The sequence below is a fragment of the Alexandromys fortis genome, unplaced genomic scaffold (genome assembly GCF_014885135.2).
Source record: "Alexandromys fortis isolate MF-2015 unplaced genomic scaffold, M_Fortis_MF-2015_v1.1 scaffold_181, whole genome shotgun sequence".
Taxonomy (NCBI): domain Eukaryota; kingdom Metazoa; phylum Chordata; class Mammalia; order Rodentia; family Cricetidae; genus Alexandromys; species Alexandromys fortis.
In genome coordinates this window covers 1138727-1155530 of record NW_026068069.1, presented here as the reverse complement: position 1 = coordinate 1155530, position 16804 = coordinate 1138727, and the positions used below count along the sequence as shown (strand labels likewise).

Here is a 16804-nt window from a genome sequence, read left to right as displayed (position 1 = left end):
CCCAAGGACTCCCCTTCTTTGCCCTGCTTGCTCCTCTGTGCCATTCCTCCAGATGAACGTGAATCCCAGACTGCACTGTGTCTCCAAGCTAGCAGATAAACCTATCGCTCACAATGCATATGTTTTTTGTTACTTGTCTAAAATATGAACCTGTATCAAAAACAATTATAGGTGTATTTCACTAATGTAGTGAAAAACTAATCCAAGGCCAACCACATAACACTGTTTACTGCTTAGTCACAAAAGACAATATTTAAAACAAAGTAATCTATTTACGAAGTCTATATATAATTCAAGACAAACATCCTACTAAAATGAGATCAGAAGAAAGTTACAAGTAGTGTAATGGTTGCACTTTGCTCTTTCTCTGAAGTCCATTGACACACTCTAACTGTTAAAACATGTGTCATATGTAACTTCAGTATGCAGCAAGTTCAGTCATAAAAATTTAGTGAAAGTCAAGGCTTCTCTCAAGAGCATTCCATTTCCACAGCTGTAGAAATCCCACTTGTGATAAGTCCAATTTGTCAAATGTTTTCAAATGATATTAGTAGTTATAAGGGTTAGTGTTTCTCTTTTAAACAGATATTCTTATAGGCCAGATCAAAATACACAGCCTAAAATAATCCAAACGTTCTTGTAGAGCTAAATCTGAGAATTAGGCACAGTGAACTTCATTTGCTATGCTAAAGACAAGGGGCTCAAGGTTGAATTCATACTGCCGTTGAACCATGGTCTCATCTTGATGCTATAAGATATTTGCATACAGTTTCCTTACAATCAAGCTAATATTTAAAGAGATTTCTTACTAGGTTCCCATCACACAAACCATACTCAAATGTACACTTTTTCCGTCGTTTACCCCCTTAGGGTAAATGTTTAAATTCGAATCTCATATCAGTATGGATTTATTATGAACCAGGCACTGAGTTACACACTTTCACACATGTTATATCAATTAATTTTTAAGTGGTTAAAAAAGAACATAAAATTGTTCATAGTTTTTTTTTTTTAAATGAATGTATTGTGATGTTTGAAGCCACCAAGTGTTGATTTACGTGGCATGGGATGTGAATTGATGGACGACACAGACGCTGTTCTCAGAGAGATTTTGGTTTCACCGCCTGGATAGATACAGTTGCCATGCTTTTGGAAGCAGAGCAAGTCTGTATTTACATCAGCTGGTCGCTGAACTGAACCTTATCACGATATAGTGGGCGTTTGTTTTATGCACCCACAGCCTGGAGCCCTGCAGTCTGTTTAGTATTGCTGCACACTATTCTAGAAACTTCTGTGGTGTCTCTAGGGTAATGAAATGATAACATTATCAACAGCACTGTTCCCACTTTGAGCTTTATCAGTGCTCTTTCGCTGGATCTCGCATGCTTTCCTGTCACACAGCCGCGGTCTGTGCATGCCACCTCAACTGTACACAGGGGAACAAACATCTATTCTCTACACTAGGGATTTCTGGACAAGCTAGGAATGCCTACTGATGTCTGCAGTTGAAAAGGCTGTCCTTCATGTCTTTGTTCCATGGTAATGCTGTGTAGGTATGTCAAAGCACAACTTGGCTACTGCCCTGCTCCTAGGTGTCTCTAGGACCTACTGTTCTCCACCTCTCACTCCCTACTCATCTGTAGACCAATTAACCAACAATGTGCACCTTAGAAAAACATAGGTCTTGTTTGAGGGGACCTTGATGCCCATCCCCTAACTTCAGCATTCAATTTTTCTGCTCTCTTTGTAGCCAAATTTGATGGGAGCTGACTTCTTATGTCCAGCATCTTCCTCCAACACTCATCTGTACCACAGTTCGCTCCAAACTGACTTCTGCCTTCAACACATCTTGTCAAACAGAAACCACCACTGTCAGTGGTCTCTACTTCCTCAGTCCAGTTAGAGGATTGACTATATCATCTGGAATCTTAGCGCCGTCCCACATGGCACAGTGCTCTGCTAATACTGTCCTCTAACTCTGATGAACCTCACCGGCCCTGCTGATGGTGCTTTTGACCACATCTAGATTTTTGTATGTCTGCACTTTAAAGCCTGTGGCTCAGAAATCCTAGGTCCTAGACTGATTTCTCTTTGTGTTGTCATTTTCAATACTTTGTATCATAAATGTCATCTCTAAAAATGAATGTCATTTTCCCATCCCAAAGAGAATTACTACTTGTTAAACGGGAGGCTCAAGCTAGAAATGTAGTGTTCAGGGAGTTTCGCTCAGTGTCAGTAAAATGCAACCAGTAGAGAAACATTCTACTTTATCTCAGTGATAGGAGACATGGCATCTATGATTCTACGATCGGAAACATAGTGAGCGTGTTGCATGAGGTTAGTGTGGGGAAAGGCAGAAGCTCATGTGCTTTTTAACAGGCACGTGACAACTGGTTCCACCTTCAGACAAAGGATAAGAGACTATCAGCTGAAGCCATCTAGGACTGGATCCCAGTACCCATTCCATCCCAAGGCGGCTCTTTCAATAATTCAAAGGAACGCTGCTGTGGCACTGCTATAGAGTATCACGTTTCAAGCAGGATCGACTCTTTGTCCTGTCAACTCCATTTAATACACTTTTCCTAATTATGATAAAAATACACATAAAGTATCTGTGGGAGTATGCATAACTAAGCACTACTAAATACTGAGAAGTTTGTGCATGTGTGTGTTCCAAATGAATAAAAGTTCTATGTGTAAGAAACAAAACCTGGAAATAGAAGCCGGTAAGATATCAAGAGCAGAGATGTCTGCACAGTGAATTCTCGGTAACATTTGCTTGTGTGTTTCTCGACACTACAGTAATTCAGTAATTATGAACTGCATTGGCAACTGTAAAAATTAAAGACGTGTATAAAAGTGTTCTCTAAGTCTCCCGAAAGTGTTTTCCTCACTGCTCTTCTCACCCAGGCAGTGCTGCTAAGAGCCGCCTCACTCACAAGCACTTTTTGCTTCCCTATAAATGAAATCTCAGACATTTGGTGTGTGCCCTAAATATATGTAATGGTTTACCATATAAATTCCTAGGGAGTTAAGGCTATCTTTGCTTTATCTCTGTTCCACATACAAACACGCAAAGAGCAGTGTTTTCTATTAGAAATGACCAAATACCAGGTTAGTGGGGATTATCACATTGGCATATTAATGTCACCACCATATTAATATTACTGTACGAATATTGCTGCAAATATTAAATTAGCACTACCATCATACTAACATAGTAAAAGTTATTATTGTTTTTGTATATAATAGTATGCTATTGACCTGGTATTTCACTTAGCTCTTAGTAAAAGATCACTTGCAGCATAGCTTCAATAGTTATGATGATAGTGGACAATAATAATAGAACATCTGGGCATGAATTATGTGTCAGGCTCAGTACTAGGCTGCTGAAATGAAAAAAAAATGTTAGCTAAAAAGTCTGTCAAGGCACATACCTTTTAAAAAAAAAAGCTATTTCTAGGAATCAAACCTAGGTCAGCATAATTCCTCCACGGTCCATCAACACTAACCGTCTCCATGCTTTGTATAACTAATACATGTAAATAAAACCTTGAAAGAAAAGATTTAGAAGCTATTCACCAGACGGCCTCCCCATCCCAGGACTCTGCTCTCTTCAGCCAGCCTGTTGTTACTCTTTGTGTCTTTTGTTTGTTCCATAAAAAGCATTTACGAAGTTAACTGTCCTCCGTCACACCCGGCAGGGCATAGTCGACTTTGTCTAACAAATGAAATCCAAGGTAAGCTGAGAAAGTAGCTTCTAATTGTAAATTTACACAAGCCCGAACTTTGAAGTAGGCTAAGCATGTCAACTTAAAGAGCTTACCTGGAGATCATTTCATCTCACCTTTAATTAAATGATTAGGGGCATTGCCACTTAGCACACGGAGGGGAGAAAGTGAGATGCCATGGAGTCAAAGTGGGGTATTCATTGGATGGAAAATGATACATTTGGAGATTAAGTGCTAATCTTTTAAAATGTTGACATTTTCACATTCTGGAGACCTGGAGAAGAATTTTGCTTTTGAAGCTACAGAAAGAGTCAGTTGTTCTGTGGTGCTGCTGTGGCTTTTGTTAGAGTTTTGCAGCTCATTGTCTGGTACAATTTCAGCTGGATGTGGACTGCTGAAATAATAGTGTTCTTCCCCTAACAATTTAAAATTATAAAAATACCTTTCAAAGTAGTTACGTTACCACTCTACTGCAATAGACATCCTGAAGGTAGAGTCACACCATTTTCTCCAAAACTCATGTATCTGAACAAGAAATGGTGACTTATTCATGCAACATATAAACAATGATTGTTTATATACTTATTCAATTGTTGTAGGAAAAAAATTAAAATCATAAGCTCAAGATTTCCACAGTTAACAATATAGCAATACATTATAATGAATACCTTTACAATTCTTCTAGAACAGATAAAGCACTATAATTTTGGGCCACAGATATTATAAAAGTCTTCAGTTTTTTTGAGTTTGTACATTATATAGTAAGTACACAGAGCAATGTTTTATATTGTGGACTTCTTTTTTATAATGCAAATAAAATTAGCTCATTCTAATGGATAATTTTAAAATAGGTCCATGTGCTTTCACTTTAAGCAAACAAAAATGAGTCAATCATTCTCTTGTATTATTAACCCATGAAAAACAATGCAAAGGTCTGTCTGTCTGTCACTGAGGAATCAATTTGGACCTAATCTAGAAGTTTCCTTCCTGCTGACCAGCTTTCACAGTGTTGGGAGGTGCTGTGAAAGCTACTTTGGGAGAAAAGTCATCAGTGCCCTTACCCAGCTGTAGATCTCATGAGCTCCAGCAATGGCCTGACTGGCAAGCTATGCCCACAGATGCAATAGTGGAGTTGACTATTGTGGGATAACCATTCTAATTATTGGATATGAGGCTCGCTCCATAAAGGATACTTGCACCCAATACTATAAACTTGGATAGAGCCTATGGCTGAATACATCATAGGCCTTAAGGGAGAACGTACAATTTTTGTTTTGGTAAATGGTCATGATGTCAAATTTCCTTCCAAATTCTTCTGTTTACATCAACGGATTTGTGATGTTCTCAGCCTCCATCAGAGAATCCCCTCTTTGCTGTGAGTGAGTTAATATAGAGACTCATGATTGACCTACCCACAGAGAATGTATGACAATGAAATATTTGAATTCAAAAGATACTTTTGTATTATTTTCTCCATGGCACAGAAAATACATTAAAAGTCAGAACAGAAAGATTATAAGAGCCAGAGGTTGGGTGGGAGTAGCGTGAAAGAGTGTCTTCTGTACATGACAGGCACTCCACTGCAGCTGTGCATTGCACACAAAATTTGTGCAAGATTGGAACATCAGTGTTTCAAATGCATGGGTGAAAAACTCATGAAGCCTTACCCCTCCCTGAGGGATTATGCTCCATTAATGGAGATGAGGACTCAGTTTTTTCAGTGGTTACTAACAAGTAGTCCATATTCCAGTAGATGATTCCCTCCTCATGTAAGCCACCACAACTAAACTCAGTGGGCCAGAAGAGTAAATAAGTAAGTAAATAAAATAAAGACATAAAATAGGAGGGGTTTGTTGGGAACAAGAAGGGTTTCAGCAGTGCAGGTAAGGGGATGAAAATTCAATATTTATGTACATACAAACGCACGCTACATAATTATTTGACAGTTTCTATGTCTATGAGTGTGTGGTGTGAAACTGTCAAAGAATTTTTAAAGATTAAAAATTTCTCTCCAAAAGTAAGCTCAACTAGTCAGAATAAAGGTATAATGAAAACAATAAGCAAAAACCATTTGTGTGTGTGTGTGTGTGTGTGTGTGTGTGCTTTTGTGTTCATGCCAGCAATAAGACTCACCTACTCAAACAAGGACATGTGGCATACCTCAGGGATGTAACACGGCCAATACATATTTCTTGAAAGGTTGTCTTCCAAATTTTTTCCTGTTTATAGTAATTCTCTGCATTCTAAAATCTGACTCCAGCACACACCACAGGAGACAAGGAGCCCAGTGTTAATACGACCAAAACGAGTTTCCTCGCTCCGTGTTATTTGACACCTCAAAGCTACAAGTGATCCAGATGTCTGGGTGCTGAGACAAAGAAATAGGAAGAGGTATGTAAAGGAAGTTTATACCGAGACTGGTGGGTGGGAAAAAGACAGGTTCTTACAGATTTTGATCTGTCCTGTGCCCATTGTTCCAATATCTTTTTACCAAATCCTAAGCCAGATCCCGGAGCTAGAGACAGTGGTATCTTTCCTCAACCTCTGAGACCAGCATTTACATGAGTTGATTTTACTCTATATAAATGACCCTGTAGAGAATCATGTTCATCTCAGAACTGACTGGAATAAAATAAGAGACAAAACAGAAGATATAGGAGAAATAGTCAACAGGAGGGAAAACACCAAGATCTCCCTTCTCTGATTGTAAAGAAAAGTGGCATCCGATGGTCCCCATCCTTTGAATCTAGGCCGATCTTACGATTGATTTTGATCAATAACATGGCAGATGGATATTACAGGATTACCACTTTGCTCTCAAAACTCACGTACCTCTTGAATTCTGACTGTCCCAGGAAAACAGAGGCTTTAAAGGGCAGAGCAGGGCCAGATGACCCCAACCATGTCAGCCTGCTCAAATGATGTCATGGACATTTGAAAGAGGCTATCTTCAACTTACCGGAAGATCTCACATCCAGCTAAGCAACTTTATAGCAAAATCTAACCACCCTGGAACCACAGGAAGGAACGATGGTTGCTAAAGGACTGCTAATTTCTGGGAGAGTTTCTATATGGCAGTTGGTAACTGAGACTGATTCCCACTCCAGGTAACACAGCACATAATCTAATTTCACTCCCACACCTTCAGTGAATGTGCTTTTATTAAAACTCTTTTTTGTTTTTCCAGACAGGGTTTCTCTGTGGTTTTGGAGCCTGTCCTGGAACTAGCTCTTGTAGACCAGGCTGGTCTCGAACTCACAGAGATCCGCCTGCCTCTGCCTCCCAAGTGCTGGGATTGAAGGCATGTGCCACCACCGCCCAGCTATTAAAACTCTTCTGCTGGACTTAATACCCCCTTAGAATGTCTTTCAAACTCTTTCCAAGCTGCCATCCTTCTGGTTCCCAATAATGTCCTTTCTTTCTTTACATTTCCAGTGTCAAATTCTTATCTCATGAGGATGCAAGCACAGTTTACAGAGTTGCTTCCATTTTTATGGCACAGTTACCTTTTCTGCAACCATTTGCACGATGTTCTTCTTTGCCCACATATTCATGCCTCTAAAATTTCTAATTCAGGTTATTCCCAGTATGTTCTTTACAACTCCAAATATGTTCTGGAAAAATTAAAGATTGAAATGTTTCAAACTGGACATTAAGCTAAGGCTTGACTTTTCAGTAGCAAATTTCTGCATTGATTTTGAATCACCTTTACTTTCCCCGTAGCTCATCTATCTGAGGATGACCTTTCTGTTAACCCTCCTTTGTGGTAACTTCGCCTGATCTTTTTTGAAATTGTTATAAACTTCACCCCCATGCACTCAGCAAGCCACAGGAATACTTCTTTCTTTCTTTCTTTCTTTCTTTCTTTCTTTCTTTCTTTCTTTCTTTCTTTCTTTCTTTCTCTCTCTCTCTCTCTCTCCCTCCCTCCCCCTCCCTCCCTCCCTCTCTCCCTCTCTCTCTCTCTTTCTTTCTTTCTTTCTCTTCGTTTACTCAAAAAGTTCAATATTTGTTTTCTGTATTAGTTTGATTTTCTATTGCTGTGATAAACACCATAACCAAAGGCAACCTAGGGAAGAATGAGTTTATTTCATCTTACAACTCCAGGCCACAGTCGATCACTGAAGAAGGTTGCGGCACGAACAGACGCAGAGGCCACCTGAGAAACATTGATCACTGTCCTGTTGCTCATTGCATCCTCAGCCTTCTGATACTCAACTCAGGAGCAGTTTTCTACGGGTGGCACTGTCCACAGTAAGCTGGGCCCTCCCACAATGATCACTGATTATGACTATGCCCCACAGAGAAGCCCGCAGAGCAATCTGACAGAGGCAATTGAAGATTCCTCTTCCGAGCTCCTCTCATTTGTCTCCTCAAGTCAACAACGGTTAACTGGAACAGTACCTGGAGGTAAAGGTGAAAGCACTGAAATCATTAGGTGCTTGGAGTTTTAAGTGTTTCCCTTGCCTTTAACATAGCTTATTCAGCTGTAAGTTCACATCACATAATATTGAACTGGGCTTCTTTTTATCAGCCAGTCAGCCCACACAATACCTGGAGTTGGAACAATCAACTGTCTTTTATCAAATGGCTTTTACACTCAACCAAGTATGCCTAGGACATTCAGGGGCTGGAGGAACCTAAACCTCTGTGGTCACTAAGCTGTTGGTCTTTGCTTTTGTGTGGAGGACCTGATAATTTTATACATGATAAATCAAACCTCCATAAAACTTTCCTTCACCCACATAGATACATGGATTCCCCCCTGAAAACCCCATTTTTACTAGTTCATCCTCCTGCTCTTATCAGAAATATTGACACTGTCATTTTTCTTGGTTGCTTAGGGTTTATAACAAACAGCTGACTCGTGATAGCTATTCAATTTTTTTGAATGTAGAAATGAATTTATGAAAAAATGATTGCTGAGGGTGATGGAGGACCAGAAATTGAAAAGTGCCACTCGAATGAAGGGCTCTTCACCATCCTGGAAAAACTGACTTTCACTGGCATCATCTAACAGGGAAGGAAGCCAACAGAGACCCTTTCATCATGACTAAGGATATCATTGAAGAACAGCAGAGAGATCTGTCAGCGGCTCTCCTTAGTTAAGGACCAGCGAGTTTCTGTAAGATCAAAAGGACTTCAAAGTCTCTCTTCTAGAGTCTCTGGCAAGATATTTCATTACAAACTCTGCGAGAAATTTTAAAATAACAGGAAAAACCAGCAATTATAAAATCCCTGCAAACCTCAGTGATATGAGCCCCACAGCGCAAAAAGGGATTGTGTGCTTCTGCTCAGCATGACCTAAACACCTTCAGTTCTTAACGATCAGTGTGTAATATCATCACCATTTGTGTAAAAACAGGAAAAATCAAAGGAAAACAAATGCAGAGCATTTGTGAACTTCCAGATATTTGATTTCAAATCATGTCAATAAAGAAATAACTTCTTGCTGGGTGTCATGGTGTACGCTTTTTGTTCCAGCACTCAGGAAACAGAGGCAGGTGGATGTCTGAGTTCAAGACCAACCTGGTCTATAAAGCCAGTTTCAGGGCAGTCAAGGCTACACAGAGAAACCCTGTTTTGAGAAACAAAAATACCTTGTCTTGAGAAACAAACAAACAACAACAGAAAAGAAGTTCTCTCCATCTTCCTCTGTCAATGAATCATACCGTTTATCCTTGAGCTTGCTATGGAACTTATTACACCCCTCACAGATGTTGTTACGGAAAAACACAAAAGCCAGTGGGGCTGATAATAGAGGTCTAAAACAAGACAACTTTAGACCCTCACAGTGTCAGGACAGTCAAACATATTCTGCTAAATGTGACAGGAAACTGACAAAGGACCAGAGCCAACAAGGCTGGGGCCATAATGTCTCCACCAAACAAATGTGCTTTCTTGATAAAGATCTGCATCTGCCCACACTGGAAGCATATGATCACAGACAGCCAGCTTAGCAGAGCCACTTTTCTTCTTCTGGAATGGATTACTGAAGGTATGAGAGCTCGGCAATAAAATGCATATAGTCATTGAACACCTTCTCTGTTCAATACTGGTTATTATTTACTTTGTGACACCAATGAATTCAGTGGCCATAGGGCAAATTATTAACATTCTCAATATTTTACATTGTATCTCATCTTTAGAGAACCTTTAGTATGGTTACCAATATATAAAAGTAAAACCAGAGGTTCATAAGAGGTTGGAATGGCAGAGTGAAATAGAAATGTAAGCATCCATGAGCCTAAGATTTATATTATTAATCTTATATAGCATGAATGTTTAATGTTTCATGCCTTGAACATTAACAAGTTCATATTAATAAAGGCAGTCACAATTCAGCAATATAAACTTCAAGGACAGAGTGTCACTTACCTCAGTGTGCACTGAAATGTTTGCTGTCACTGTCCATGTGTGCAAATGCAGTTCCTCATGTCTATTCATTCTTCTAATGGTATGATATTGTCCTGGTTATTCAGCAAGCAGATACTGACTTTGGACTATATACTCAATGAATGAAAGGAACAGAGTCCTTCTACAGAACAAACCAATGTTTTAGTTAGAAAAGAGAGAAAACGCAGGCATATGTATATGGATGAATAGCTACAAGGGCTGTGGACTACGGGAAACAGCAATGCTTATGATACTTACCACAGTGTGATAAGATAGAGAGGCGTCAAGATGATTGCTGACAATCAAATGACTCCAAGCTGGCATTTTCGTCCTTAGTAGTTAGTAGCTTGAAGAGCAAATCTTGAGCTTTCTGGAAAAAGAAAAAAAAATTCTTTTGCAAATTAGGCTTTGATGCTACAGGTAATATGATAAAAACCAAGGACTTGAACAGGAGCTAACTTTTCCAGACTGCTTTGCATTTTGTCAGTAATTTTTGGTTAACTCAAACTCTAGATGGGTTTGTTTCTTATAAACGGGAATTTTGGTAAAGTTAGAGATTCTGTATAATTTGAAATTATACAGATCTGTATAATTGGAAATATAAAATAAGTTTTGCTTTTAACTAATTTTATTTTCCAAATCCTGTCCCAAAGTCATGAGCTCCGCGACACAGGAAATGAACTGGTAAGTTTGAGAAAATTTTCTTTAAGTTATTTATTTTTCAAAAAGATTTATTTACCTTATTTTAGTTGTGTGTGTGTGTGTGTCTGTGTGTGCGCGTGCACGCGCTTAAGTGTATGTATGTGCACATGGGGGAGGCCAGAAGAATTCATCAGAACCCCTGTAGCTGGAGGTACAAATGGTCGTGAGCCATTTGACATTGCTGCTGAGTATGAACCTGGATCTTCTACAAAAGCAACAAATACTGTTGCTCACTGAGCCATTTCTCCAGCTTCAAGTCCATTTTCATACAGTCATTTCTAACGGAGCTGATATTAAAAATTTGAATTGTTCAGTTGTGCTGTTATGTATTCCAAATACACTATGAGTCAAAATGGGAAACGTAACAGCCCAACTGAACAATTCAATAGTGCACGTAAATAAGAAACAATTCAGTAGTTGGATTCCTGCTGGTTTTGTTTGTCTCGTGTTTTCAATGCCCAGGTAAAGCTGCCTTATGTAGAAATATAGTCACTAAATCATATATACTTTAGCTTTGGGCTTGGGAGATAAGATCAGAAAGCGAAGAAGCGAAAAAAGAAGGGAAATGACAAAAGAAAATAATAGTGCTCTTCTCAGAAGTATAGGAAAGGTTGGAAGACTGTTAAGTCCTGATATGCGCCCATCTTTCTATGGCGAACAAGATAAAAACACGACCTGAACTGGAATGAGATGTTTCAGACCCTGAAAGTTATTTGTGTAGCTTGGTTTAAAAATTTCTGAAGTCATTTAGAAATAGACATGGAAAGGCTTTTTAAACACCGTCTTTTCTACCTGGAAATAAAATGAATGGGAACAAAATAGAGACATGGACATCTCACCACGTTTGTAGTACTGACAGATTTGGTTAACATCTTGATAATGTTTGATCCCCAGTTTAATCAAATGCAAAGATCTGTTAAAAACTTGGAGTCTTAAACAGACCATACACCATGGATCTCTAGCATTTTTTCATGGTCCAGTGAGAAACTATCCTAAGAATCAACAGATATAGTTGGTAGAGTTTTAAATTTAGTGAAAATCCAGAGCTATAGATGGAGGAAGAATATACTAAGCCAGAATGTGTCAGCAGGTGAGGCATGTTTGACTTGTTTTCCTTTTGTTTCCTCATGCTTGAGCAATTTAATAAATTCTACCAACTCCTTTTTAAAAATGAAACTTCAACTAAACCAATAACTTTCCATCAATTAGTCCTGTGAAGTCTGTATTGCGAACATCTACTCTGTGAAAATACCAGTAGAACTTCTGTAGATGCAAGAAAAACATATTTGGTTAGACGTCCATGCCAGTGGAAATACACACAACAATTAACAGGCTGAAATCATCAAAAGTTAATAATTGAAGCACCTGGAGAACCTATGAAAAAATCTGGGAAGGTAAGGCAATTATTGCTTTGTCGAGTCATGCTAAGTTTGGGAGATGACAGAAAAGTTGGAGTAGTACCTTTGTCAATTAAAAAGTATATACTTGAGTTTTGTGTAGGATAATAGATATGGATCTATTTGCATTCTTCTACAATGCCAACATCCAGTTAGACCAGCATCATTAGTTGAAGATGCTTTCTTTTTTTCCACTGTATAATTTTGTATAATTTTCCCACCTGTTTTAACAAAAACAGGTGTCTACAGGTGTGTGGATTTTCTTCTGGGTCTTCAATTAGATTCCATGACCCACCTGTCTCTTTTTATGCCAATGCCATGTGATTTTTTTTATTACCATAGCTCTGTATTTGAACTTGAAATCAGGGATGGTAATACCTCTGGAAGTTCTTTTATTGTACAGGATTGTTTTGCGTATCCTGGGTTTTTTGTTATTGTTTTTGTTTTTCCATGTGAAATTGAATATTGTTTTTTTCAAGGTCTATAAAGAATTGTGTTGAGATTTATTGTGAACTGCAACATAGCACAAGGGATTCTCCCAGGAATCTACAAGGGTGACCCCAGTTAAAACTCTTAGCAATAGCAGATAGTAGCCTGAAGTGGCCATCTGCTGCGGCTAGATTGGTACCTTGTCTATTTTTCATCAGAATCTTCATCCAGCAAATGATAGAAACCTGCAAACCCACAGTCAAACTTTAGGTAGAGTTTGGGAAATCCTGTAGAAGAGGCAGAGAAATGTTTTCCAGAAATATAAGAAAAAAAATCTGTTCTATAAATAGATGAGCAAATCTTGTGTAGTCTATGATAGCAGCACAAAAGATATTGGGAAATGTTGGAAAAAAGTCATGAAAATACATGGTAACACCACCATTGGACAAGTTCAATAGTGGCTGTCCTCTGTAGACAAGAGCCAGCAGGAGAACCTTTTAGTAGCTCGAGTCACTGACAGCCCTGAAACTAACACTGTGAAATAAAGGCCAGTTAGTGTAGCACAGCCACAAGAGTGAGGGTTATAGTAGTGATCACCAGTGTGGACGTGGTACCCCATGGGGGTACAGTTCAGAATTATAGAGGTAGATAATCGAACACAGATTCCATACAACAAAATAGACACACGAAGATGTGGGTATATTCAAGCACAAGAAACCAGAGACAGAAAACTTAGAGCAGTTTCAGTAAAAGTCACAATTTTAGTTTCCAGACATGATCCACTTTGCACATTCCGTAGTCATTAAGAGGTGATTTAGTCTCTGAGAGGGACGACCTTGTTTAGACTACAGCAACTATGCACAGTAATGAGTCCTCAGCCCTTTTCTGAGGGCACTTCTGTCTCTACTCATATAGCTATGTAGCGTGGGGAGGATGAAGGGAATCCTCAGACATTTGGAAACCATTGTGGAAACAATCTGAGTTGACCCTGCTATCATCAAAAAGACTTAAGATATGGTTTCCCTTTTTGAAAGTAGCACAGCACCCAGGAAAAGCGTAGCTCAAGAGTGAATTACAGTAGGTTCACTAAATGCAAAGATGTGTCTAGTAATTGTTTCTGTGATCCCCAATGCATTATTGTTATTAGTATACTTCACAATACTAATATCGAATGGATCTTCTTTTGTGCAAGCAAGAGGCATTGCACCAGAGAATGCAAAGGAAGGATCATATTAACACATTGTGCAGTAAAGAAAATGTCATAAGTTTATGGTGTAAGTTAGTTCTGCCTTTATTTATTTATGTATGTATGTATTTTAGAGTTAAAAATTTTTTTATTGATTTTTATTGAGCTCTACGTTTTTCTCTGCTCCCATCCCTGCAGGATACAGATAGAATGATCACCATCACATCCCCATTTAATCCGTCAATCTGGTTCTGGAAAATGGTAAATAGACCCTGGAATGTGAATCCAGGCGTTCTTCTGATTAGCAGTCACTGCCATAGCAGATGCAGTATCTCTATTCAATCAGATCACATTGCATGTGGAACACACAGTTTGTGTCTGTTGATTTGTACTCTTATTTAAATTAGGATAGAAACACTTCATATTTGCAGGAAGTATCAGGAGTAGGCTCATGGGATGAAAAGGACTCCGTAGGAAGCCTCAACTTAGGTCATATGATCTGTCAACCCCAGTGGGCTGCAGAAATTAGTGAAGAAAAATAGTCCAGGTAGGGTTTGTGGCAAAATTCCCTGTGAGGACTCCAACAAAGACTCATGAGGTTCTGCAGAAAATCCATCCCCTTTGTAACAAGATTTTAATATCTTTTGGGAAATAACCACACTCATGTTAGTTGGCTTTGATGGAAATGGAACACCTGATTGTGAAAGAATAAGTCTGTGGCCAAAACTACTCATCAGGAGCTGAATCCTGTCTGATGTGATACAGGATAAATCGAGTAGACACGGCAAAAATTCATCGTAACTTGAAAGTGATATCTCCGGGATCACTCAAACAACAGCAAGGGGCCTAACTGTTTCAGTCCATGCTGTCCAGAGAGACAGATTTGGGAAGATGTGCAGAGGCACAGGATGGTGTTTATTATGAGGGTTGGCTCATTTCTTTATGGAGAAGCACTGTGATAGGCCATCTGAGAGTTGGAGAACATCAAAACCAGCGAACCGGGTCAGCACAAGTCTAAGAGGGCTTCAGAGCCGAGGGAGTTGCGATGCGATTCTTAGTTCTAGACTCAGAAGCCTAGATGGAGGCACTCAGGCACTGGTTTGAGCTCTGGACCCTAGAGGTAAAGAAAATCTGGAGTCGTTGTGGATCAGAAGGATGGGAAAGGGCAGCCAGGCAGGATGTGTCGGGATGAGACTTCTCTTTCTCCTTGTTTTGCTCCACCTGGTCTCCCATATGGCTGGATGGTCCTCCTTTGCTTCAAGGGAGCGACTCTGAAAGTGAGTTCACCAACTTATCCGCCAGTCATTTCTGCAAATAATTAACAAGCACCCCAGAGGCAGCCCAATTATTCGAACCTAAAGCGAAATTATACAAATTACAGCACAAGAAAGGTGCTTTCTTTGTCCACTGAGTTATAGAGAGCAAATATCTCTTAATTCAGTCAAAATGATGTCCAAACTGCCTGGAATACAGCATAATCTTCGCAACTGAAGAATCAATATAGCAAAGCCTCTTTTCATAGTTCCACTCACACAAACAGGCTGGCTACCTCTATCAAATGTTATAAAATAACACTCTTGTAATCATTCAAAGAGCAAAAGGAGTAGTAGAAGTAGATCAATGGGCACTCATTTTGCACACATGCCTGTGAGGGTAAATGCTCGTAATTGGGAAACATGTTAACAAAACCATCACATTGAACCACATAACGGATGAATTTCTGCAAATTTCTGAAGTTGAGTTGGGATGTAAAAGGACAAGAAAAAGCTTGCTTCTTGTAACTGAGAAGGCCACTTACCCTGTGTATCACACAAGTGCTCAACCTTTCAATATGCAGGGATTTTCTATGTCGGTGTCATGTGACGTCCCAAGGAGTGCTAATTAATAGCACTTCAGCAGTTCAACGACACCACAACAGTCTCCGTGGCATGAAACAGCTCCCAGCAATTTACCAAATTGTCTGCTCATTGAGTTGTATTTTCTGAAGTGAAAATGATCAGTTTAAGTGTTTTTCCCCTCAGCATAATACACACAAGACAAGGTCCAGAAAAAAAAAAAAAAACCCTGAAATGATAATCCAGTTAGTGTTCTGTTTCATGGTACTATTAAAAAGTCATGCAAATTCTACACATAGTTTTTGCTGTTAATATCAAGCCTTGTTATCTGTTGAGTGTTGAACGGGAACAGCCCTTGTGTTCGGGGCTTTTATAGAACCTAGACAGTCAATGAAAGAGGAATTAACTACGCCAGTTAGTGTAAGGCTTTGGGGCTTGTTTTGAGCTATAATTTTTTCCTCTTTTTCTTTTCATTTCCTCCTCTTTATTCTTTTAGGATGCCATGTTCAATGGAAGCATGTTATTGTGACTTCTTTTTTTCAGAGATACCACAGCTAGTGTTCACTTAAAAAGCTTGCTGAAAATATAGGAAAGCTTTTAAAAAAAATTTAGAGATGTCACCCAAAGTCCCCAGTGGCTTTTCACAGAGGGAATTTGAAATTTGATAAATATTTGGACCATAGTAAAGTCTTTTGTTGCTAATTTACTGGGTTACATTTTTCCTTGAGAGGACCAATTTAGCTGCATATCAAAAAGAAGACAGAAAATGTACCTGTTAGTTACACACTGTTTATTTGCAAGAGTTTGATATCTTTAATTTACCAGAAAAGTCATTTGCATTGTATTTAAGAATTTATAAATAGATACTGTTACGAAGCAAATCTACTCATGACTGTCTTAAAATTACTTTAAAAATTAATCTTCAGTACACTTATATTTATGTTTCTATTTTAAATGAATCTTGCATTTAAACATATAAATATAGCATAGAATTATACACTGAACATTTGGAAACAATGAGTTTAATGGGATATTAATGTTTCCTTCAGTCAACAGAAATACATTATTGTCTCCTTAGAAGGGAACACTGTTTCAAAAGCATTCTAAACAAAATTAAGACTTAGTTCATCT

The 16804-nt window shown here is 38.8% G+C and overlaps 1 long non-coding RNA gene across 1 annotated transcript; it reads right to left on the bottom strand.

The window, feature by feature from the left end:
* Window positions 1-7921: 7921 nt before the first annotated feature.
* Window positions 7922-15755, bottom strand: LOC126487846 (uncharacterized). Its single transcript, XR_007588517.1, has 4 exons — window positions 15637-15755; window positions 10383-10494; window positions 10107-10266; window positions 7922-8132 (listed from the first exon to the last, which is right to left on the bottom strand). It is a non-coding gene; the product is annotated as an uncharacterized lncRNA (long non-coding RNA).
* Window positions 15756-16804: the final 1049 nt, after the last annotated feature.